Source organism: Ranitomeya imitator, chromosome 1, assembly GCF_032444005.1.
Source record: "Ranitomeya imitator isolate aRanImi1 chromosome 1, aRanImi1.pri, whole genome shotgun sequence".
NCBI classification, from domain to species: Eukaryota; Metazoa; Chordata; class Amphibia; order Anura; family Dendrobatidae; genus Ranitomeya; species Ranitomeya imitator.
Genome location: NC_091282.1, coordinates 706,599,708 through 706,624,837, shown reverse-complemented (window position 1 = coordinate 706,624,837; position 25,130 = coordinate 706,599,708). Strand labels below are relative to the sequence as shown.

The 25,130-nt window shown below is 46.2% G+C and overlaps 1 protein-coding gene across 5 annotated transcripts in view; it reads left to right on the top strand.

Moving 5' to 3' along the window:
* Positions 1-25,130, top strand: part of MIPOL1 (mirror-image polydactyly 1) — a 516,895-nt gene that overhangs the window by 116,943 nt on the left and 374,822 nt on the right. For 2 of the 5 annotated variants that reach the window (XM_069731947.1, XM_069731922.1), the window contains exon 3: positions 24,409-24,744. The exons of the other annotated variants lie outside the window; for them this stretch is intronic. The gene's annotated coding sequence lies outside the window, so the exon portion shown is untranslated. The remainder of the gene's footprint in view (positions 1-24,408; positions 24,745-25,130) is intronic. 5 annotated transcript variants of the gene reach the window in all.

Below are 25,130 nucleotides of genomic sequence, written 5' to 3'. Positions count from 1 at the left end.
TGTCTGAAGGGTTCTTATTTTTTTTTTACTTGAGTTGGATTTGCATATTGATAATGATGGATAACTTCAATCTTACTGCTATCTTAGTTTTTTCTTGATATCCATACATACTATAGTAACTACAATGAATCCTCCAGACTTGGCCGGTAAACTAGTCATCGAGCTGTAAACTATAGAATTAATCCCTGTATTCTTCAGAGCAAAGTAGATTATAAAGTTGCTTGTTTTTACAAGCACTTGTCAATTTTACCCATTTTAGAGGATGAGGCAACAATTTTAAATATACAACACTGTCGCCCCATATTCAATAGTTGGGGGTGTTGTGCAGTACCAGTTATGTGAATCCAGGCTCTTATCTCAAATCCTCCCAACATGTATATAATGCCGAGGAGCAAGAAGCAATGTAGAGAGTCTGATAATGTACAATGGGAGTGGTGGTGGTGGAACCTCTGTGCGTAGTCTGAGGAGAGCTTGCAGGGGCGTAACATTGGTGAATAATTGACTTTTTGCTAGAGCCCCTGATGGTGGCATTAGACTTGGCTCCAGATAGAACAGGTGCTACACCAGGACGAACCTCGAATGCACAGCAACTGACCCTAAAGGGGCAGGAACACAGGAGCAATAGGTGCTGGCATGGAAAGCTGTAATGCAGGCACTGGCAGGTGCAGGCAGGTACTAAGGGTATACTGGTGGGCATGGTAGGTGCAGGCAGGTATGGACGATATACAGGCAGGCACTGGCAGATGCATGCAGATACGACTGGTATACAGGTCGGCACAACAAGTGCAGGCAGATATGGTAAGTATGGTTGTTATACAGGCAGGGACGAACAGGTACTGGAAGATAGGCTAGAACAGGGGTCATTACAACCAGCAAGCATGCAACTAATAAAGTGAGCAAGTTTCCCAGGCACTTCCCATCAGCTGGAGGTGCCTTAAATAATAACTGTCTCCCAGGCATTGCTTTGGGACACTTTAGGGTGGTGCATGCTGCCCTTTTAAGAAGGAGGAAATGTGCACAATGCATGGGGATTTTCGAGCCGTGCGCAGAACCCGGGCATCAGGAGTAGGAGGAAGTGCGGGATGGGGTCTACAGTCGGTGTCTCTGCTGGGGGAGGATGGAAGCACTCAGGGATGCCTGTGCTACAGTACCCCCTCTTTACCTCCCCTCTTCTTCAAGCTCTCAAGAAGTCTCTCCAGGAGCAGAGGGGCATGGATGTCCTCCCTGTGCTCCCCTAATCTCTACTCAGGACCGTACCTCGTCCAATCCACAAGAAAAAAGGTTTTTCATCTTGCCCTTTTTATGACCAGAATATTCTCTACCTCGAAAACATCTTCAGAGCTGACTGGAGCAAGAGTGGTACCAGGGTCTTTGAAGGGGCTGAAGATGACAGGCTTAAGGAGAGCATATGAAATGAATTGAGGTTTTTTAAAGAGGCCGGGAGTTTAAGCTTGTAAGCTACGGCATTAATCTGTTTGAGAAACTAGAATGTACTGGTGAAGCAAGGACCCAACTTATGAGGGTAGCTTGAGAAGAAATTGGTCAGAATCTGATTGACCTGATCTAGCCATTGGATTGTAGATGGTAAGCTGAATATAAGTCCAAGGTAACATTTAGTAATTTGCAGGTAGCCCTCCAGTAGCGAGATGTAAACTGGATGCCTTGATCAGAGACTATATGGAGGGGTAACCCATGGAGACGGAAAATATGTTGGATGATCTTCTCGGCAAGCACAGGAGCAGACAGGAGACCGAACAGCGTATTTAAATGGGCCATCTTAGAGAAGCGACCCACAACTAACCAGATGACAGTATAACCGGACGATACTGGACGATCGGTGATGAAGTGCATCGCGATGTGCTGTTAGGGAGTTTATGGTACGGGCAAGGGAAGTAATCAATTAGTCAGAATCTGTTTTGGAGTCTTATTCTGGGCACAAGAGGGACAGGCTGAGATGAAATCCAAAATATCTTTGCGCAAGGATGGCCACCAATAATGCCGTGAAATGAGAAGTGCCATTTTCTTCTATCCAGAAGGTCCAGCCAATTTAGAGGAGATCACGCTTCCTGTCCGATTCTGCGACGAAAGTCTTTCCGGATGGTACCCAAGAGTCCAGCAGAGCAACAGTAAGCATCTTGTCTCTACGCCAATGACACGCAGATCTACCTATCCGGACCTGACCTGACCTCACCTCCTTACTCACCAAAATCCCACACCTCCCCATCTCACTCTACCCCTCCACCAGACCTGTCCATCAATGTTAATGGCTGCTCACTTTCCCCAGTCCCACACGCTCTGTGCCTCGGGGTGATCCTCGACTCTGCCCTCTCTTTCAAGCCACATATCCAAGCCATTGCTTCCTGCACTCTCAAACTCAAAAATATTTCCCTGATCCGCGCATTCCTTGACTACGAAACCACAAAAACACTAGTGCACTCCCTTATCATCTCCTGCCTTGACTACTGCAACCTCCTACTCTCTCGCCTCCCCTCTAGCACTCTGGCACCACTCCAATCCATTCTACATTCTGCAGCCCGACTAATCTACCTGACTCCCTGCTATTCCCCAGCCTCTCCCATATGCTAAGCTTTTCACTGGCTTCCTGTCGTCTAGAGACTCCAGTTCAAAACCCTTACTATGACATACAAAGTCATCCACAACCTGTCTCCTCCATATATCTGTGGCATGGTCTCCTGGTACTTACCTACACGCAACCTTCGATCCTCACAAGATCTCCTTCTCTACTCCACTCTTATCTCTTCTTCCTACAGCCGCATCCAAGACTTCTCCCGTGCTTCCCCCGTACTCTGGAACCCTCTACCCCAACACATCAGACTCTCGCCCACCACGGAAACCTTCAAAAAGAACCTGAAGACTCACCTCTTCTGACAAGCCTACAGCTGGCAGTGATCGTCAACCTACTGAACTGCTGCACAACCAGCTCTACCCTCTCCTAGTGTATCCTCACCCATCCCCTGTAGACTGTGAGCCCTCGTGGGCAGGGTCCTCTCTCTCCTTCTGTACCTGTTAGTGCATTGTTATTGCTCATGTTTATTGTATTTGTCTATATTTGCCCACTTTTCACATGTAAAGCGTCATGGAATAATTGGCGCTATAAAAAATGTATAATAATCTTGTCGATATTGCATAAAAGCTGAATAGAATGCCTGTTTTCAGGAAGAAAAGGAGCTTTCAGCCTTCGGAGTCCATTCCTTAAGGTTAGCACCTTTCCAGGTCAGGTCAGAAGTTGTAGCAGTCCGAGAGGAGAAATGTGGACTGAACTCGCTGTAGTACCAAATATTAGAAATCGATGGATAGCCATCAGGACGAGGCTACTTCAGGACGGCAGACACTTTGTCTAGATTCTTCCTCAGTTCGGTCTCAGAGGTGATGTATCCTAATAAGGGAAGAGAGGTTTTCTCAAAGACGCAGTTCTCAAACTTTGCATACACTGTTCTTCCTCAATCTCAGCAAGCCCTGGCTGTTTGTGGGAACATAGTGAGAGAACACCAATATGTCGTCCAGGTAAACCACCACATGAGTAGAGAAGATCCTGTAAGATATCATTTACCAGTTCTTGGAAGACTACAGTGTTCATTGTAGAGCACAAATGACATTCTGTGATACCCATAATGGCCATCCCGGGTGTTGAAGGCAGTCTTCCATTCATCCTCCTGGCATATTCAGATTAGATTATTTGCTCCCCACAGTTCAAGGAACCACTGAGACGATCAAACAACTCTTAAGGTACTGTCACACTAGACGATATCGCTAGCGATCCGTGACGTTGCAGCGTCCTCGCTAGCGATATCGTCCAGTGTGACAGGCAGCAGCGATCAGGCCCCTGCTGTGCTGTCGCTGGTCGGGGAAGAAAGTCCAGAACTTTATTTCGTCGCTGGACTCCCCGTAGACATCGCTGAATCGGCGTGTGTGACACCGATTCAGCGATGTCTTCGCTGGTAACCAGGGTAAACATCGGGTAACTAAGCGCAGGGCCGCGCTTAGTAACCCGATGTTTACCCTGGTTACCATCCTAAAAGTAAAAAAACAAACACTACATACTTACCTACAGCCGTCTGTCCTCCAGCGCTGTGCTCTGCACTCCTCCTGCTCTGGCTGTGAGCGTCGGTCAGCCGGAAAGCAGAGCGGTGACGTCACCGCTCTGCTTTCTGGCTGCCCGGCGCTCACAGCCAGACCAGAAAAGCAGAGCGCCGAGGACAGACGGCTGTAGGTAAGTATGTAGCGTTTGTTTTTTTACTTTTTAGGATGGTAACCAGGGTAAACATCGGGTTACTAAGCGCGGCCCTGCGCTTAGTTACCCGATGTTTACCCTGGTTACCGGGGACCTCGGGATCGTTGGTCGCTGGAGAGCGGTCTGTGTGACAGCTCTCCAGCGACCAAACAGCGACGCTGCAGCGATCCGGATCGTTGTCGGTATCGCTGCAGCGTCGCTAGGTGTGACGGTACCTTTAGATGAGAGGCAGGGTATCCTTTTTCCTGATCGTTATCTGGTTCAGACCCCTATAGTCATTACAAGGTTGAAGTCAGCCATCCTTCTTCTTTAAGGGAGCCTGTCAGCAGGATTGTGCACAGTACCCTACAGACAGTGTCAGGTCGGTGCCGTTATACTCATTAAAATGATGCCTTGGTTGATGAAATCCATCTTGTGGTTGTTGTTTAATCTTTATTTTCAGTTTTTAATTAATGATATGCCCATGCCCCGGGACATTCCTGTGGGGGGTCTTCATGTGGTGCTCTGATTAGGTATTCATAATGCTGACTGCTGATAGGTCACTGATCCCTCAGTGACCTGCCCCCTAGTTTGCATAATGAATACCTGTGCATACTGAAGGGGAAAAAAAACCCTTCTGCAGTCTGGTTCCAGTCATGGCACCTGCGCTGCAGAATAATCGCATGTTTAGTGTCCTAGTAATAATTTTTCTTGAACAGTTATTACTACAACACTAAACATGCGATTACGCTGCAGCACAGGTGCCACGGCTGGCACCAGACTGCAGAAGGTTTTTCTTCTTCAGTATGCATGCAAACTAGGGGAAAGGTCAGTGAGGGATCATTGACCTGTCAACGGTCTGCATTATGAGTACCTAACCAGAGCACCATATGATGCCCCCCTCACAGCCCCGCCCCGGGGCACGGGCATATCATTTTAACACAAAACTGAAAATAGAGATTAAACAACAACCACAGGATGAATTTAATCAACAAAGGTATCATTGTAATCAGTTTAACGGTGCCGACCTGACACTTTCTGTAGGTTACTGTGCACAATCCTGCTGACAGGTTCCCTTTAGCAAAGAAGAATCCTGCTCCAGCTGGGGAGGATCACTTCCAGATAAATCCCCTTGCAAGGTTTTCTTTGGTATAGTCAGTCATGGCTTGGGTCTCTGCCTGAAACAGGGGATGAATACAGCCTCGAGGAGGAGAAGGACCAGGAAGATCTATAGGACAGTTAAACGACTTGTGTTGTGATAGTGCCTCTGCCTCCTCATCAAAGATGTCAGCGAAGGCTCCATAAGCGGGAGGCAAGCCGGGTAAATTTTATGGCATTGCCAGATGTCAAGCAGGAGGAATGGGGAGCAGATATTTCTCTTGACAATACTGATACCAATGCTGTATTTCTCCAGATTTCCAATCCAGGACAGGCTTGTGTGCATGTAGCCAAGGCAGACCCATGAGCAGAGGATGGGACAGACCTGGTAGCACTTAAAAATAGATTTTCTCCGAAGTGCAACATTACTACCCGAAGTTTCACAGGCTTGGTGATGAAGAAGAGATATAGGTCTCCCATCCACGGATGATACTGCCAATGGACTTAGGAGATGTTGAATGGGGATCTGATACTGCTCCACCATGGCCTGTTGCATGAAATTTCCTGCGAAACCAGAGTACAGATAGGCTGATTCAATGAAACGAGTGTTGCCACAGGAAATTGACAGAGGCAGTGGAAGAGAGGAGTAAATCTCACCCAGGGTAGCCTTTCCTACTCACCCTAGGCTCTGGAGTTTCTAGGCTTCTATGGGCAGGAGTAAATCAGATGTTTAGGACTACTACAGGAGAAGCACCTCCCCTCATCCCAGACCTGCTAACAATGTCTTGCCAGTTTCACCCTGTCAACTTGCATAGGATTAGAGCAGGGTGTCTGAGCTAAGGTCTGCAGCATGATCAGCCATTGGAAGTTAGGAGCCATGCGCATAGATATTCTCTCACGTGTCACCTGCTTGGAGCACTCCTGAAAACTGATGTCGATCTGGGTAGATAGTGACACCAGGTCATCCAATGTGGTAGGAATATCATGACCAGCTAGCTCGTCCTTAATTCTCCTGGCAGGGCCCTCCCAAAAGGCAGCCACCAGCACCTCGATGTTGTAGGCGAGATCAGCGGGCAGAGTATGGAATCAGATGGCGTACTGCCCACTGTGGGGTTTCCCTCGCGCAATTTTGAGATTAAGTGCCAGCGGATTCCATGGCCTGGGCAATCTGTAACTAGAGTTGTGGAAGAACCACTGTTCCGTGGTCCGAGCAGAGCCTGGAGGGACGTATCTAGGTGAAAACCTGACTCTTCTCTAGAGCCCCCGATGGTGAGGTTAGACTTTGCTTCAGATAGACACCAGGTGCTACAACAGGATGGATGTATGACAGCTGACCCCCAAGGGGCAAGAATCTGCAACAGCCTAGAAAGGAAAGTTCAGGTGGTACAGGCAGACAAGGCAAGAACACAGAAGCGGCAGGTGTGAACGGTGACAACTGGAATACAAACATAAGGATGAATGACCTCGGGGAGATCAAAACATCCAACACCGCGGAGACACCATCACGTGTTTCTCAATGCAGTGATCCAGAACACTGCCCCCATCCCTTATGGGAAATATGCAAATGCATGTAGAAAAGCCGCGGAGACACCATCACATGTTTCTCAACGCAAGCAATAAATAGCCAGGTCTTTCACCGGGAAGGAACAACCACGGGAAGGGCAGCATCCCAAAAGGGACAACCACCTATGCCAAAACATGGTATCCATCCACAGACAGCTGTTTCGGGGTATTTGCCCCTCATCAGTGTGGAGTAGGAAACTGGCTATTAAGATCAGTGCCTAGTGAAAAGACTATAAACATAAGGATGAATGACCTTGGGGCTATTTATTGCTTGCGTTGAGAAACATGTGATGGTGTCTCCGCGGCTTTTCTACAACTGGAATACAGACAGGAACTGGCTGGTGCAGACAGGAACAGCAGGTATACAGGTGGGCAATGGCAGGTGTAAGCAGGTACAGCTGGTATACCGGTGCACACAGCAGGTGCAGGCAGGTACGCCTGGTATTCAGGTGGATGTAGCAAGTGCAGGCAAGTACGGCTGGTATACAGGCAGGCTTGGGCAGATAATGGCAGGTACTGGAAGATCAACTAGAACAGGGCACCTGACAACTAGCAGGCATGCAACTAATAGAGTGAACAAGTTGCCCAGGCACCTGCCATCAGGTGGAGGTGCATTAAATAATACCGGTCTCCTAGCCATTAGCTGGGGTCATTTTAGGGTGGTGTGCTCCGTCCTTTTAAAGGGAACCTGTCACCCCCAAAATCGAAGATAAGCTAAGCCCACCAGCATCAGAGGCTTATCTACAGCATTCAAGATCTATCTGGTGAACAAATTAGCCCCTGCATTGCTAAAAGAAACCTGCACCATTTAATGTGAAGGTGAAGTGCTTCTAAACATTGTATGAGTCGGAGAAATCATATGCTGCTGTCTTCTGGCTTCTCTCTGTCACGGTAAACCCGTGACATTTACATTCTACTTCATGATAAGACCAACAGTGTTAGTAAAGATTCTTCTTTTGGGCGTGTACTTTTTACCCTGCATGATTTTAACCAATCATAGGCAGAAGGTGTCATGTAAGAACACACCCCTAGAGAAGAATATTTTCTGCCATGACATATGTAAAGATGCTCCAATCTCTGCAGCTACTGTGTAGAATTGAGCAGAATAGTGTGTAATTGCAAAAGCTTCCAGCTTTCATCTCAGGGAAGTCAGTGGGAGGGGAGGAGTACAACTAAGCTGAGTGTCATTACAAACACTTTCAGCTCAGGGAAGTCAATATGGTTCAAATAAGAGTATAGCTGAGTTGAGTGTCATTGCAAATAACTCCAACTTTCATCTCGGGGGAATTCAGTGTACAGGGAGGAAGACAATAGCTAAGATATGTGTAATTACAAATATCTTGAACATAGAGCTCTCATCTCACAGTGCTCTTAAAGGGAACCTGTCACCCCCAAAATCGACGGTGAGCTAAGTCCACTGTCATCAGGGGCTTATCTACAGCATTCTGGATGTATCTTGAAAGATGAGAAAAAGAGGTTATATTATACTCACCTGGGCGGGCGGTCCGATCCGATGGGCGTCGCGGTCCGGTCCGGGGCCTCCCATCTTCTTACGATGACGTCCTCTTCTTGTCTTCACACTGCGGCTCTGGCACAGGCGTACTTTGTCTGCCCTGCTAGAAAAGGTCAGAGAGGCCCAGCGCCTGCTCACTTCAGTATTTTGCTCTGCCCTCAATAGGACAGACAAAGTGCGCCTGAGCCGCAGAGTGAAGACAAAAAGAGGACATCATGGTAAGAAGAAGGGAGGCGCTGGACCGGACCGCGACACCCATCAGACCGGACCGCAGCGGGAACACCCCTGGGTGAGTATAATCTAACCTCTTTTTCTCATCTTTCAGGATACATCAGGAGCTTATCTAAAGCATTACAGAATGCTGTAGATAAGCGCCTGATGCTGGTGGGCTTAGCTCACCTTCGATTTTGGGGGTGACAGGTTCCCTTTAATTCTGCTGCACCACCTTCTCCTTACACTGACTGCCTTGAGATGAAAACTTTAGTCCAGCTGAGCTGAGTGTTATTACTAACACCTCCAACTTTCATCTCAAGGAAATCACTGTGATGGGATGGAGAGTACAGCTGAGCTGAGTGTCATTACAAACACCTCCAGCTTTCCTTTCAGGGAAGTTAGTGTAGGGAGAGTGAGAAAAGAGCTAAAATGTGTGACACCTTTGCAGCTGCATATCTCATCTCACAGTGCTTTTAGTTTTTCTGTAGTCACTTCTCCCACACTGGGATGAAAGCTTAGAGGTGTTTGTAATGACACTCGGATCTTCTTTGGCCTGCTCTACACAGTAGGTGCAGAGATGAGAGCTGAAAGCAGAGTGGTCTATTAATACATGTCTTGCACAGAGATGGCTAAGCTGGGTCAGACTTTTTTTTTTCTTCCCTGCATGATGCCTCCCGCCAGGGCCGGACTAGCCATTTGGCAATTCTGGCAAATGCCAGAAGGGCCAGACTGGTCGTGGGCTGCCTTGTCTGGTACATTATTAACAGAATCTGTGTTCTCAAGACTTAACATTGTGGGTGAGTTGTGACGAAGCACAACGTCGCTGACTTAGTCACTTACCTTAGTATGCCACAGGTATCATTAGAAATATTGGTCTTATAGTAAATCTTATTTTCCTCCATCCAGGGTAATATTAGTAATATATCCCATCTGGTTTTTAGGGACAGGGACAACATGGGCCTGTGTAATTTCAAATGCCAGGGTTGAATTTCCTCCCCAATCCATACCTGCCAACCGCTTAAGATTGATCAACATCACACAGAGAACAATCTCTGCTAACATCCACTTAAGCTTATCATACATTAGGATCTAAAAAAAAATTCCCCAAAAGTGTCCAAATATTGTTTTTTTTTTTGCAAATTTTAAGATTATAATATATTTTGCAACTTTGATAACCTCATACCCATTCATCCAGCCCCCATTCCATCGGTCCCCTTACCTATCCCATTACCTGTCCCACAGTCTTCGCCACAGTCTTCATCCCAACTCTGACTCACCTCTTCAACCTCTCACTTACAAATGGTATCTTTACCTCATCCTACAAATATGCCTCGATCACACCCATCCTCAAAAAGCCCTCCCTCGACCCATCCTCTGTGTCTAGCTATTGCCTGATATCTCTTCTTCTTTATGCTTCAAAACTACTGGAACAGCATGTCCATCTTGAATGGTCCTCCCACCTTTCCTGCTCTCTTTGACCGGTTACAATCTGGCTTCCGAACGCATTACTCAACTGAAACTGCCCTAACCAAAGTCACCAATGACCTACTAAGCAACTACCAACGACACTACTCTGTCCTCCTTCTCCTGGACCTGTCTTCTGCCTTTGACACTGAGGACCATTCCCTCCTGCTACAGATTCTATCACTTGGCATCACAGACTTGGCCCTATCCTGGATCTCGTCATATCTAACAGACCACACATTCAGTGTCTCCCTCTCCCATGCCACCTCCTCACCTCGCGCCTTGTCTGACGGTGTTCCTCAAGGCTCAGTTCTAGGACACCTAATCTTCTCCATCTACACATTCAGCCTGGGACAGCTCATAGAATCCCACAGTTTGCAGTATCATCTCTACGCCGAAGACACGCAGATCTACCGATCCGTACCTGACCTCACCTCCTTACTCACCAAAATACCACAATGTCTGTCTGCTATCTCAGCCTTCTTTTCTGCTTGCTTTCTAAAACTGAACATGGACAAAACAGAATTCATCATCTTTCCTGTTGTGAATTCTGTGGTCAAGCTCCCTCCTGTGGTCATGAGTGGTACTTCGGCTGGTTCTGTCCATGAGTTTCCTCTGGTGGATGTGAGTGGGGCTGCGGCTTCTGAGTTTCCTTCCTCAGGTGACGAGGTTAAGTCGTTAGGTGCTGCTCTATTTAACTCCACCTAGTTCTTTGTTCCTGGCCTCCAGTCAATGTTCCAGTATTGGTCTTGCTCTCTCCTGGATCGTTCTTGTGGCCTGACTGCCCTGCATAAGCTAAGTTCTGCTTGTGTTACTTTTGTTTGCTATTTTTTTTTGTCCAGCTTGCTTTATTGGTTTGTCTTGCTTGCTGGAAGCTCTGGGACGCAGAGGGAGCACCTCCGTACCGGTAGTCGGTGCGGAGGGTCTTTTTGCGCCCTCTGCATGGTTGTTTGTAGGTTTTTGTGCTGACTGCAAAGCTATCTTTCCTATCCTCGGTCTATTTAGTAAGTCGGGCCTCGCTTTGCTAGAACCTATTTCATCTCTGTGTTTGTATTTTCATCTTTACTCACAGTCATTATATGTGGGGGGCTGCCTTTTCCTTTGGGAAATTTCTCTGAGGCAAGGTAGGCTTATTTTTCTATCTTCAGGGCTAGCTAGTTTCTCAGGCTGTGCCCGAGGCGCCTAGGTCTGGTCAGGAGCGCTCCACGGCTACCTCTAGTGTGGTGTGATAGGATTAGGGATTGCGGTCAGCAGAGTTCCCACGTCTCAGAGCTCGTCCTATGTTATTAGTAACTATCAGGTCACTTTGTGTGCTCTTGACCACCAGGTCCATTGTGTTTCTGAATCACCAGTTCATAACAGTACTGGAGGCCCAAAGTACTAATGCTTCTCAATATAGGGAAAAGAGAAGTTCTGAGACCATTTTTTTTTCTTTGCACTGTGTTTTGTCTTTCTTTTCCCCTAGACATTTGGGTGGTTCAGGACACAGGTGTAGTGATGGACATTAAAGGTCTGTCTTCTTGTGTGGATAATCTCACTGCAAGAGTACAAAAAATTCAAGACATTATGGTTCAGAAATCTATGTTAGAACCTAGAATTCCTATTTCTGATTTATTTTCTGGAGATAGAGCTAAGTTTCTGAATTTCAAAAATAATTGCAAACTGTTTCTGGCTTTGAAACCCCGCTCCTCTGGTGACCCAGTTCAACAAGTTAAGATCATTATTTCTGTATTACGTGGCGACCCTCAAGACTGGGCATTTTCCCTTGCGCCAGGAGATCCTGCATTATGTAATATTGATGCGTTTTTTTCTGGCGCTCGGATTGCTTTATGATGAACCTAATTCAGTGGATCAGGCAGAGAAAAATTTGCTGGCTTTGTGTCAGGGTCAGGATGAGGTAGAGATATATTGTCAGAAGTTTAGGAAGTGGTCTGTGCTCACTCAATGGAATGAATGTGCGCTGGCAGCAATTTTCAGAAAGGGTCTCTCTGAAGCCCTTAAGGATGTCATGGTGGGATTTCCTATGCCTGCTGGGCTGAATGAGTCTATGTCTTTGGCCATTCAGATCGATCGATGCTTACGTGAGCGTAAAACTGTGCACCATTTGGCGGTATTATCTGAGTATAAACCTGAACCTATGCATTGTGATAGGACTTTGACCAGAGCTGAACGGCAAGAACACAGACGTCGGAATGGGCTGTGTTTTTACTGTGGTGATTCCACTCATGCTATTTCCGATTGTCCTAAGCGCACTAAGCGGTTCGCTAGGTCTGCCACCATTGGTACGGTACAGTCAAAATTTTTTTTGTCCGTTACTTTGATCTGCTCTTTGTCATCCTATTCTGTCATGGCATTTGTGGATTCAGGAGCTGCCCTGAATTTGATGGACTTGGGGTTTGCTAGGCGCTGTGGGTTTTTCTTGGAGCCCTTGCAGTATCCTATTCCATTGAGAGGAATTGATGCTACGCCTTTGGCCAAGAATAAGCCTCAGTACTGGACCCAACTGACCATGTGCATAGCTCCTGCGCATCAGGAGGATATTTGCTTTTTGGTGTTGCAGAATCTGCATGATGTGGTCGTGTTGGGGTTGCCATGGCTACAAGTCCATAACCCAGTATTGGATTGGAAGTCTATGTCTGTGTCCAGCTGGGGTTGTCAGGGGGTACATGGTGATGTTCCATTCCTGTCTATTTCATCATCCACCCCTTCTGAGGTCCCAGAGTTCTTGTCGGATTACCGGGATGTATTTGATGAGCCCAAGTCCAGTGCCCTACCTCCGCATAGGGATTGCGATTGTGCTATCGATTTAATTCCTGGTAGTAAGTTTCCTAAGGGTCGACTGTTTAATTTGTCTGTGCCTGAGCACGCCACTATGCGTAAAGGAATCCTTGGAGAAGGGTCATATTCGCCCGTCGTCGTCGCCATTGGGAGCAGGGTTCTTTTTTGTGGCCAAGAAGGATGGTTCGTTGAGACCTTGTATTGATTACCGCCTTCTAAATAAAATCACAATCAAATTTCAGTACCCCTTGCCGCTGCTGTCTGATTTGTTTGCTCGGATTAAGGGGGCTAGTTGGTTCACCAAGATAGATCTTCGTGGTGCGTATAATCCTGTGCGTATTAAACAGGGCGATGAATGGAAAACAGCATTTAATACGCCCGAGGGCCATTTTGAGTACCTGGTTATGCCATTCGGGCTTTCCAATGCTCCATCGGTATTTCAGTCCTTTATGCATGACATCTTCCAAGAGTACCTGGATAAATTCCTGATTGTATACTTGGATGATATTTTGGTCTTCTCGGATGATTGGGAGTCTCACGTGAAGCAGGTTAGAATGGTGTTCCAGGTCCTGCGAGCAAATTCTTTGTTTGTGAAGGGGTCAAAGTGTCTCTTTGGTGTTCAGAAGGTTTCATTTTTGGGTTTCATTTTTTCCCCTTCTACTATCGAGATGGACCCTGTTAAAGTTCAGGCCATTTATGATTGGACTCAGCCGATATCTCTGAAGAGTCTGCAAAAGTTCCTGGGCTTTGCTAATTTTTATCGTCGCTTCATTAATAATTTTTCTAGTATTGCCAAACCGTTGACTGATTTGACCAAGAAGGGTGCTGATGTGGTCAATTGGTCTTCTGCTGCTGTGGAAGCTTTTCAGGAGTTGATGCGTCGTTTTTCTTCTGCCCCTGTGTTGTGCCAGCCAGATGTTTCGCTCCCGTTCCAGGTCGAGGTTGATGCTTCTGAGATTGGAGCAGGGGCTGTTTTGTCGCAAAGAAGTTCTGATGGCTCGGTGATTAAACCATGTGCCTTCTTTTCCAGGAAGTTTTCGCCTGCTGAGCGTAATTATGATGTTGGCAATCGAGAGTTGCTGGCCATGAAGTGGGCATTCGAGGAGTGGCGTCATTGGCTTGAAGGAGCTAAGCATCGCGTGGTGGTCTTGACTGATCACAAGAACTTGACTTATCTCGAGTCTGCCAAACGGTTGAATCCTAGACAGGCTAGTTGGTCGCTGTTTTTCTCCCGTTTTGACTTTGTGGTTTCGTACCTTCCGGGCTCTAAGAATGTGAAGGCGGATGCCCTGTCTAGGAGTTTTGTGCCCGACTCTCCGGGTTTGCCTGAGCCGGCGGGTATTCTCAAAGAGGGAGTAATTTTGTCTGCCATCTCCCCTGATTTGCGGCGGGTGCTGCAAAAATTTCAGGCTAATAGACCTGACCGTTGCCCAGCGGAGAAACTGTTTGTCCCTGATAAATGGACGAGTAGAGTTATCTCTGAGGTTCATTGTTCGGTGTTGGCTGGTCATCCTGGAATCTTTGGTACCAGAGATTTGGTGGCTAGATCCTTTTGGTGGCCGTCTCTGTCGCGGGATGTGCGTTCGTTTGTGCAGTCCTGTGGGACTTGTGCTTGGGCTAAGCCCTGCTGTTCTCGTGCCACTGGGTTGCTTTTGCCCTTGCCGGTCCCGAAGAGGCCCTGGACACATATCTCTATGGATTTTATTTCGGATCTCCCCGTCTCTCAAAAGATGTCGGTCATTTGGGTGGTTTGTGATCGCTTCTCTAAGATGGTCCATTTGGTACCCTTGTCTAAATTGCCTTCCTCCTCTGATTTGCTGCCATTGTTTTTCCAGCATGTGGTTCGTTTACATGGCATTCCGGAGAACATCGTTTCTGACAGAGGTTCCCAGTTTGTTTCGAGGTTTTGGCGAGCCTTTTGTGCTAGGATGGGCATTGATTTGTCTTTTTCCTCGGCTTTCCATCCTCAGACAAATGGCCAAACTGAACGAACCAATCAGACTTTGGAAACATATCTGAGATGTTTTGTTTCAGCTGATCAGGATGATTGGGTGTCCTTTTTGCCTTTGGCGGAGTTCGCCCTTAATAATCGGGCCAGCTCGGCTACTTTGGTTTCGCCGTTTTTCTGCAACTCTGGTTTCCATCCTCGTTTCTCTTCAGGGCAGGTTGAGTCTTCCGACTGTCCTGGTATGGATACTGTGGTGGATAGGTTGCAGCAGATTTGGACTCATGTAGTGGACAATTTGACATTGTCCCAGGAGAAGGCTCAACGTTTCGCTAACCGCAGGCGCTGTGTGGGTCCCCGACTTCGTGTTGGGGATTTGGTTTGGTTGTCATCTCGTTATATTCCTATAAAAGTTTCCTCTCCTAAGTTTAAGCCTCGTTTCATTGGTCCGTATAGGATTTCTGAGGTTCTTAATCCTGTCTCTTTTCGTTTGACCCTTCCAGCTTCTTTTTCCATCCATAATGTATTCCATAGGTCATTGTTGCGGAGATACGTGGCACCTGTGGTTCCATCCGTTGATCCTCCTGCCCCGGTTTTGGTTGAGGGGGAGTTGGAGTATATAGTGGAGAAGATTTTGGATTCTCGTATTTCGAGACGGAAACTCCAGTACCTGGTTAAGTGGAAGGGTTATGGTCAGGAAGATAATTCCTGGGTCTTTGCCTCTGATGTTCATGCTGCCGATCTGGTTCGTGCCTTTCATTTGGCTCATCCTGGTCGGCCTGGGGGCTCTGGTGAGGGTTCGGTGACCCCTCCTCAAGGGGGGGGTACTGTTGTTAATTCTGTGGTCAAGCTCCCTCCTGTGGTCATGAGTGGTACTTTGGCTGGTTCTGTCCATGAGCTTCCTCTGGTGGATGTGAGTGGGGCTGCGGCTTCTGAGTTTCCTTCCTCAGGTGACGAGGTTAAGTCGTTAGGTGCTGCTCTATTTAACTCCACCTAGTTCTTTGTTCCTGGCCTCCAGTCAATGTTCCAGTATTGGTCTTGCTCTCTCCTGGATCGTTCTTGTGGCCTGACTGCCCTGCATAAGCTAAGTTCTGCTTGTGTTACTTTTGTTTGCTACTTTTTCTGTCCAGCTTGCTTTATTGGTTTGTCTTGCTTGCTGGAAGCTCTGGGACGCAGAGGGAGCACCTCCGTACCGTTAGTCGGTGCGGAGGGTCTTTTTGCGCCCTCTGCGTGGTTGTTTGTAGGTTTTTGTGCTGACCGCAAAGCTATCTTTCCTATCCTCGGTCTGTTCAGTAAGTCGGGCCTCACTTTGCTAGAACCTATTTCATCTCTGTGTTTGTATTTTCATCTTTACTCACAGTCATTATATGTGGGGGGCTGCCTTTTCCTTTGGGAAATTTCTCTGAGGCAAGGTAGGCTTATTTTTCTATCTTCAGGGCTAGCTAGTTTCTCAGGCTGTGCCCGAGGCGCCTAGGTCTGGTCAGGAGCGCTCCACGGCTACCTCTAGTGTGGTGTGATAGGATTAGGGATTGCGGTCAGCAGAGTTCCCACGTCTCAGAGCTCGTCCTATGTTATTAGTAACTATCAGGTCACTTTGTGTGCTCTTAACCACCAGGTCCATTGTGTTTCTGAATCACCAGTTCATAACACTTTCCCCATCTCACTTTACCCCTCCACCAGACCTATCCATCAATTTCAATGGCTGCTCACTTTCCCCAGTCCCACACAATCGGTGACTCGGGGTGATCCTCGACTCTGCCCTCTCTTTCAAGAAACATATCCAAGCCATTGCCTCCAGCCAACTCAAACTCAAAAATATTTCCCAGATCCGCACTTTCCTTGACCATGACACCACAATCACTCCAGTTCAGAACCCTTACTAAGACATACAAAGCCATCCACAACCTGTCTCCTCCATACATCTGTGACATGGTCTCCCGGTACTTACCTACACACAACCTTCAATCCTTTCAAGAAATCCTTCTCTACTTCCCTCTTATCTCTTCTTCCCACAACCACTTACAAGACTTCTCCCGTGCTTCCCCCATACTCTCGAACTCTCTACCCCAACACATCAGACACTCACCTACCATGGACAACTTCAAAAAGAACCTGAAGACCCACCTCCTCCAACAAGCCTACAGCCAGCAGTGATCCTCAATCTACTGAACCGCCGCACAACCAATTCTACCCTCTCCTAGTGTATCCCTCACCCATCCCCGGTAGACTGTGAGCCCTCGTAGGCAGGGTCCTCCCTCCTTCTGTACCTGTTAGTGCCTTTTTTTTGCTCATGTTTATTGTATTTGTCTATATTTGCCCCCTTTTTCACATGTAAAGCATCATGGAATAAATGGCGCTATAAAAATGTATAATAATAATAATAATAATTGCATTAAAACAATTACCCAACTAAAATGTTCTCATCAGAATAATTTGTGAGCCACTGATAATAACTGCTTGTGTTAGAATTGGCATCCCAGTGTCAGCTCAGAATGCTTCTCTCTTAAAGTAAGGCTCCAGCTTTGAAAATAGCATCACAATACAAGTGCTTTCCAGTGTATGTACAAGGTTTAAATTATTATTATTATTATTATTTATTGTTATAGCGCCATTTATTCCATGGCGCTTTACATGTGAGGAGGGGTATACATAATAAAAACAAGTACAATAATCTTAAACAATACAAGTCATAACTGGTACAGGAGGAGAGAGGACCCTACCCGCGAAAGCTCACAATCTACAAGGGATGGGTGAGAATACAGTAGGTGAGGATAGAGCTGGTCCTGCAGCGTTTTGTCTATTGGTGGTTACTGCAGGTTGTAGGCTTGTCGGAAATATTTAGTTTCATATTTTAACCCCTTTATCCCATATGACGTACTGTCCCGTCAAGGTGACTTAATTCCCAGTGACAGGATAGTACGTCATAGGCGATCGGCCGCGTTTATGTACAAGGTTTAAATAAATTATTTAGCTTCATATTTTAACCCCTTTATCCCATATGACGTACTATCCCGTCAAGGTGACTTAATTCCCAGTGACAGGATAGTACGTCATAGGCGATCGGCCGCGCTCACGGGGGGAGCGCGGCCGATCGCCGCCGGATGTCAGCTGATTATTACAGCTGACATCTGGCAATATGTGCCAGGAGTGGTCAGGGACCACTCCCGGCACATTAACCCCCGGAACACTGCGATCAAACATGATCGCAGCATTCCGGCGGCATAGGGAAGCATCGCTCAGGGAGGGGGCTCCCTGCGTGCTTCTCTGAGGCCCGGATCCAAAATCATCGGGGGGACTTCCGGGTCCTGCAGGGAGGTGGCTTTCAAGCGCCTGCTCAGAGCAGGCACCGGGAAGCCTCCCTGCAGTGCCTGTCAGATCACTGATCTGACACAGTGCAAGATCAGCGATCTGTCACTATAATGTGATGTCCCCCCTGGGGCAATGTAAAAAAGTTAAAAAAAATAATAATAATTACATGTGTAAAAAAAAATAAAAAAAATTGCTAAATGAAGAAAAAAAAATATTGTTCCAATAAATACATTTCTTTATCTAAACTGTCCCACTAGTTAACCCCTTCAGTGAACACCGTAAAAAACGAGGCAAAAAATGACTCTTTATTATCATACCTCCAAAAAAAAAAGTGGAATAACACGCGATCAAAAAGATGGATATAAATAACCATGGTACCGATGAAAACATCATCTTGTCTCGCAAAAAACGAGCCATCATACAGCGTCATCAACGAAAAAATAAAAGTTATAGTCCTCAGAATAAAGCCATGCAAAAATAATTATTTTTTATATAAAATAGTTTTTATCGTATAAAAGCGCCAAAACACAAAAAATGATATAAATGAGGTATTGCTGTAATCATTCTGACCCGAAGAATAAAACTGCTTTATCAGTTTTACCAAACGTGGAACTGTATAAGGGCCCCCCCAAAAGAAATTCATGAATAGCTGATTTTTGTTCATTCCACTTCACAAAAATCGGAATAAAAAGCGATCAAAAAAGTCACATGCCCAAAGAGGGTGCCAATAAAAACGTCAACTCGTCCTGCAAAAAACAAGACTTTACATGACTCTGTGAACCAAAATATTGAAAAATTATAGCTCTCAAAATGTGGAGACGCAAAAACTATTTTTTGCAATAAAAAGCGTCTTTTAGTCTGTGACGGCTGCCAATCATAAAAATCCGCTATAAAAGTAAATCAAACCCCCTTTCATCACCCCCTTAGTTAGGGAAAAATAATAACATTTTAAAACATGTATTTATTTCCATTTTCCAATTAGGGTTAGGGTTGGGGCTAAAGTTAGGGTTGGGGTTGGGGCTAAAGTTAGGGTTAGGGTTGGGGCTAAAGTTAGGGTTAGGGCTACAGTTAGGGTTGGGGTTAGGGTTGGGGTTAGGGTCAGGGTTGGGGCTAAAGTTAGGGTTGGGGCTAAAGTTAGGGTTAGGGCTAAAGTTAGGGTTGGGGCTAAATTAAGAGCAGGAGGCGGAGCCAAGTGTGGAAATGCAGTAGGCTGAGCCAAGAGCAGGAGGCGGAGCCAAGTGCTGAAACGCAGGAGCCAGAGCCAAGTGCGCGCAGGAGGTGGGGCCACAAGCAGAAGGCGGAACCAAGAGCAGAGATGCAGGAGGCGGAGCCAAGTGCAGAGGTGCAGGAGGCGGAGCAGGGAAGAACCGCAAGGAGCGGAGCCACAGAGTGCAGAGCTGAGAGCAGAGCAAAGTCAGTCTGCAGAGCAAGGTCACAGAATGCAGAGCAACGAGTAAAGCAAGGTCGCAGAGAGCAGACCGAAAGCAGAGCAAAGCAAGACACAGAGTGCAGAGCTGAAAGCAGATATAAGCCACAGAGTGCAGAGCAAGGAGCTAAGCAAGGTCACAGAGAGCAGAGCCGAAAGCAGAGCAAAGCAAGACACAGAGTGCGCAGAGCAGAGAAAGCAAACCAAGACAGGGATATAAACGAACACAGGAACAGGACTAGACTAAGACAGAGTCAGGAATGAGACAAGGCACAGAGACACGGACACAAGCCAGGGTATGACACCCCACTGGGTGGCTACACAATGACACAGGCCAGGGTACTACGCCCCACTGGGTGGCTAACACAGGACACAGACCAGGGTACAACCCCCCTGGGTGCTGGACACAAGAGTCACAGAGACAGGGCCTGGCACCTCAGCAGCTAAGAACTGACTGAGGGAGTAAGTTGCACAGGCCCCCACAAATGAGTGGGGAAGTCTTAAATACAGGAAGTCTCAAGGCAATTGGCCGGAGACACCTTAGCAAGGTGCACATAGTCTCAATAAGACACAGGAGTTGCCGGTGCTGCCCCCCTATGCACACAGACAGAGCATGCACAGAGCAAGCAGCAGACATGAGGCATGGAGCTGGCAGCAGAGAGAAGTCACAACAAGGCCCAAAGAAGTAAGTGAGTTTGAGTGTAATGCAGGTGGGGGATGGGAGGCCATGCAGTGATGCCAGCAGGGTTGTTACACCAGCACTGCCTATGGTTAGCATGCAATACATAAAGTGCATATGCACATATTAATTTCTAACTGTATTTTAAAGTGAGACATTTAGCAAACAATTGATCAATTCTTTGAGCCACCCCGCCACCTCACGGCATTCTCATAATGGGGCAGTCCTACTCTACGTTTTTATATATGCTGTGCCATTAAGACCTCCTAAATGTATTAAAAGCAAGACTATATAAAATGAATACGTACCTGAAGCATTTCTGAAACACTCCAATGGCGCCAAAAGGGCAAGCGCAGATAAATGCCGACCAGGTCCAGACAAGACGTCCGGACATTTCAGATCTGACCTCCATACTGCCAAAGCAACAACCATGGATGAAGGGTGAAACAGGACCAGACACATGCATAATCAAGTAGAGCCTGTGGGGGAAGGTAGGGCTGCTGCAAGTGTGTACAACAGCCTAGATCAATCACGATAAAGACATAAAATGGCGTGTATAACACAGCGCGCACGGCAAAAAGTGGGGGTCAGCCACAAACAAATCTCAAATAAAAAAAAAACAAGAAGCCAGCGCTGCCTATGGTTAGTACACAATACATAAAGTGCATATGCACGTATTAATGGCTTTGGCTTTATTAGCTGGTAAAGTATACACCCAGCTATATTCAGGACACAACTTACCTATTGAATAAACTAACAGCAATTGTTCCTCTGATGCTCTACCAGAAGGAACCACCCTGGCCACCATGGTTGTGCAATATTTGTACTAATATCTCACACTAGGATGCCTGCAGAGTTTTCAATGAAAATTCAGGAATTGATGCTGATTCTGTGGTGAAACTTACAAAATTCATCCTCACCCATAATTACTTTGAAATTTATAACAGCATATGTGATGAAATGCGATTCACACTTCGCCACCTGGCCTGACGTCACTATTACGTCAGTGGGATCACGTGGTAATGTCTCCCCACTATCACCAACGTGACATTCCCCACCCCCTAGGGACACATAAGATCAGCTTGGCACAGTTTTACATAGACACCCCACTGTCCACACAGGCCGATGGAGGCACGGGGAGTGAAAGAAGATGGCCCACACAGTCATTGACGTGGCACCACACTCGCCCACAGTCTGAGAGGCCCCTTTCACTAGCACCAGTGAAACAGAACCTTATTTGCTTTATTAACCTTGTATGATATATGCCTGGTCCGTTAACAGGGCTATTTCGGGCCAGGAGCCAGCCCCCAGTAGTATGTGAGATTAGGCCAAGAAATGGACGTGTGGATTCATGGATCGAGATAAAAGAGCAGCCCAAGGTTAAGTTATAGATTTAATCGCCTTAAGGGCACACTAGACACACAATGGTTATATATAATGGTCAGATATGCAAATATAATAGTGGTAGGACAACATCCCTCTGCACCCAGGTTGTACAGTTAAGTATACTTCATCTTAATGCCTCATGTGTGATCAATCTGTCTGCAAATCACTTGTAATGGATCATTCTACTGTTTGCACTACATGCCTACATTATAAGCACAGCTTTGTCAGATCCCCCTATGTCAGATGGGATCCCTATATATGGTTGACAGAGTACACTGATCACTTGTCAGACAAGTTGTTTATTTCTGCTTATATGTGCACTTACTGGCTCCACCTGTTTTTATTTTTATTTCCATTTTTCCACTTGGAATTATGATTCATTTAGTACTATCTCCTACTTGGAACCCAGGGCTATGTATGTGTCATTACTTGCAATATATACTATTATGTGTTTGACTGCTTTTCGAATATGGTCAGTTACCAGATTGACTTAAGGCTTGGCTTCCGGGGGAGTGTCTGCCACATTTGAGGCTTGTGGTCCCCTTTGTGTGTGACTTCTCCTCACATGATGTGTCCTTGCGACCTCCCAGAGAAAAAGCAATAGGATATGCTTCACATACATATTTAATCCTCTGGGTCACTCCCCTCCTGCCCTCTGGGCTGAACCTAAATCTAATCCCCTGGAGGTTTAGAGATAAATCTCAAAAAAACTATGAAAGATCATAACTTCTTTCTGGGCGGTCCTAAGGCAGCGGTTCTGGCGCTGGCGGATCTTACCAGGCCCCTACTACTCATAGAGAGACTAAAGACAATTTTGCTACATAGCTGCTAGTGGTTGTTCTATACAGTGGGGCAAAAAAGTATTTAGTCAGTCAGCAATAGTGCAAGTTCCACCACTTAAAAAGATGAGAGGCGTCTGTAATTTACATCTTAGGTAGACCTCAACTATGGGAGACAAACTGAGAAAAAAAAATCCAGAAAATCACATTGTCTGTTTTTTTAACAATTTATTTGCATATTATGGTGGAAAATAAGTATTTGGTCAGAAACAAACAATCAAGATTTCTGGCTCTCACAGACCTGTAACTTCTTCTTTAAGAGTCTCCTCTTTCCTCCACTCATTACCTGTAGTAATGGCACCTGTTTAAACTTGTTATCAGTATAAAAAGACAACTTTGCACACCCTCAAACAGTCTGACTCCAAACTCCACTATGGTGAAGACCAAAGAGCTGTCAAAGGACACCAGAAACAAAATTGTAGCCCTGCACCAGGCTGGGAAGACTGAATCTGCAATAGCCAACCAGCTTGGAGTGAAGAAATCAACAGTGGGAGCAATAATTAGAAAATGGAAGACATACAAGACCACTGATAATCTCCCTCGATCTGGGGCTCCACGCAAAATCCCACCCCGTGGGGTCAGAATGATCACAAGAACGGTGAGCAAAAATCCCAGAACCACGCAGGGGGACCTAGTGAATGAACTGCAGAGAGCTGGGACCAATGTAACAAGGCCTACCATAAGTAACACACTACGCCACCATGGACTCAGATCCTGCAGTGCCAGACGTGTCCCACTGCTTAAGCCAGTACATGTCCGGGCCCGTCTGAAGTTTGCTAGAGAGCATTTGGATGATCCAGAGGAGTTTTGGGAGAATGTCCTATGGTCTGATGAAACCAAACTGGAACTGTTTGGTAGAAACACAACTTGTCGTGTTTGGAGGAAAAAGAATACTGAGTTGCATCCATCAAACACCATACCTACTGTAAAGCATGGTGGTGGAAACATCATGCTTTGGGGCTGTTTCTCTGCAAAGGGGCCAGGACGACTGATCCGGGTACATGAAAGAATGAATGGGGCCATGTATCGTGAGATTTTGAGTGCAAACCTCCTTCCATCAGCAAGGGCATTGAAGATGAAACGTGGCTGGGTCTTTCAACATGACAATGATCCAAAGCACACTGCCAGGGCAACGAAGGAGTGGCTTCGTAAGAAGCATTTCAAGGTCCTGGAGTGGCCTAGCCAGTCTCCAGATCTCAACCCTATAGAAAACCTTTGGAGGGAGTTGAAAGTCCGTGTTGCCAAGCGAAAAGCCAAAAACATCACTGCTCTAGAGGAGATCTGCATGGAGGAATGGGCCAACATACCAACAACAGTGTGTGGCAACCTTGTGAAGACTTACAGAAAACGTTTGACCTCTGTCATTGCCAACAAAGGATATATTACAAAGTATTGAGATGAAATTTTGTTTCTGACCAAATACTTATTTTCCACCATAATCTGCAAATAAAATGTTGAAAAAACAGACAATGTGATTTTCTGGATTTTTTTTTCTCAGTTTGTCTCCCATAGTTGAGGTCTACCTATGATGTAAATTACAGACGCCTCTCATCTTTTTAAGTGGTGGAACTTGCACTATTGCTGACTGACTAAATACTTTTTTGCCCCACTGTATATCTCCCTTCCCATGCGTGTTAGAATGACCCGAGACCCAGGCAGGGGCCTGCCTTGATCTGGTTATCTTGGAAATATACACGATGTTCAGCTAGGGCGTATACTATTTCCATAACTCCTTTATGAAATCCTAGCTGAACAAACAACTCAGGCTGCATGGCTTGGATCCCCAGAAGGACTTCCTGTATAAGATTGCATACCATCTAGCTAGTGGAGAGTGTGAATCCCTTTGTTTGAAGCAGGCCAGTTGTCATATTACCACAGCATGTTCTGAAAGGGTTTTTTATATTTCTATGCCAAATGGGATACGGATGATTGACATCGAATTATATCTCCAATATTCTTCACAGAAAATTCATGAATTGATGCTGATTCTGTGGTGAAACTTACAAAATCCTTGAGGATCCAAGAACAGGAGATCCAAGAACAGGATCCTTGATGCAAACAACTGGCTAAGACGATGGTGCAGACAACAAGGATTTGGATTCCTGGACCACGGTGTGAATTACTGGTATGATGGACTCCTCGCCAGAGACGGACTACACCTCAACAAACCTGGGAAACACACATTCGCCAGAAGACTCGCTACACTCATCAGGAGGGCGTTAAACTAGAAGAAGAGGGGACGGGAAGAAAAACATTAGACTCGAACAAAGACGACCCAGGAAAACATACTCTGAAGGGAGGTAAGAACATTTCTAAAACAATCCACAGTGAGGAGATTGGAACAAAACAAAATCCTCTAAACTGCATGCTCGCAAACGCCAGAAGCCTGACAAACAAGATGGAAGAAGACACAAAAGAGAATAGTAAAACCAAAAACACTCAGTCCCACCACTCCTCTTGGGCTATCTGCACAAAAGCTGTTCTACCCTGTATGCACACATGGATTTTTTCCTCTCTGAACCCTGTTCACACAGGTTATACAGATGATCAGGTTTTTAAATACATCAGATAGGGATTGCATACATTAGTTAGGACTGCTCTGATAAGGGTATACCGTTAAGATTGGTAGAGCAGCTTAGTATACATTTTTTGCAAAAAACGTATCAACCAAATACCCTGTTTTTTA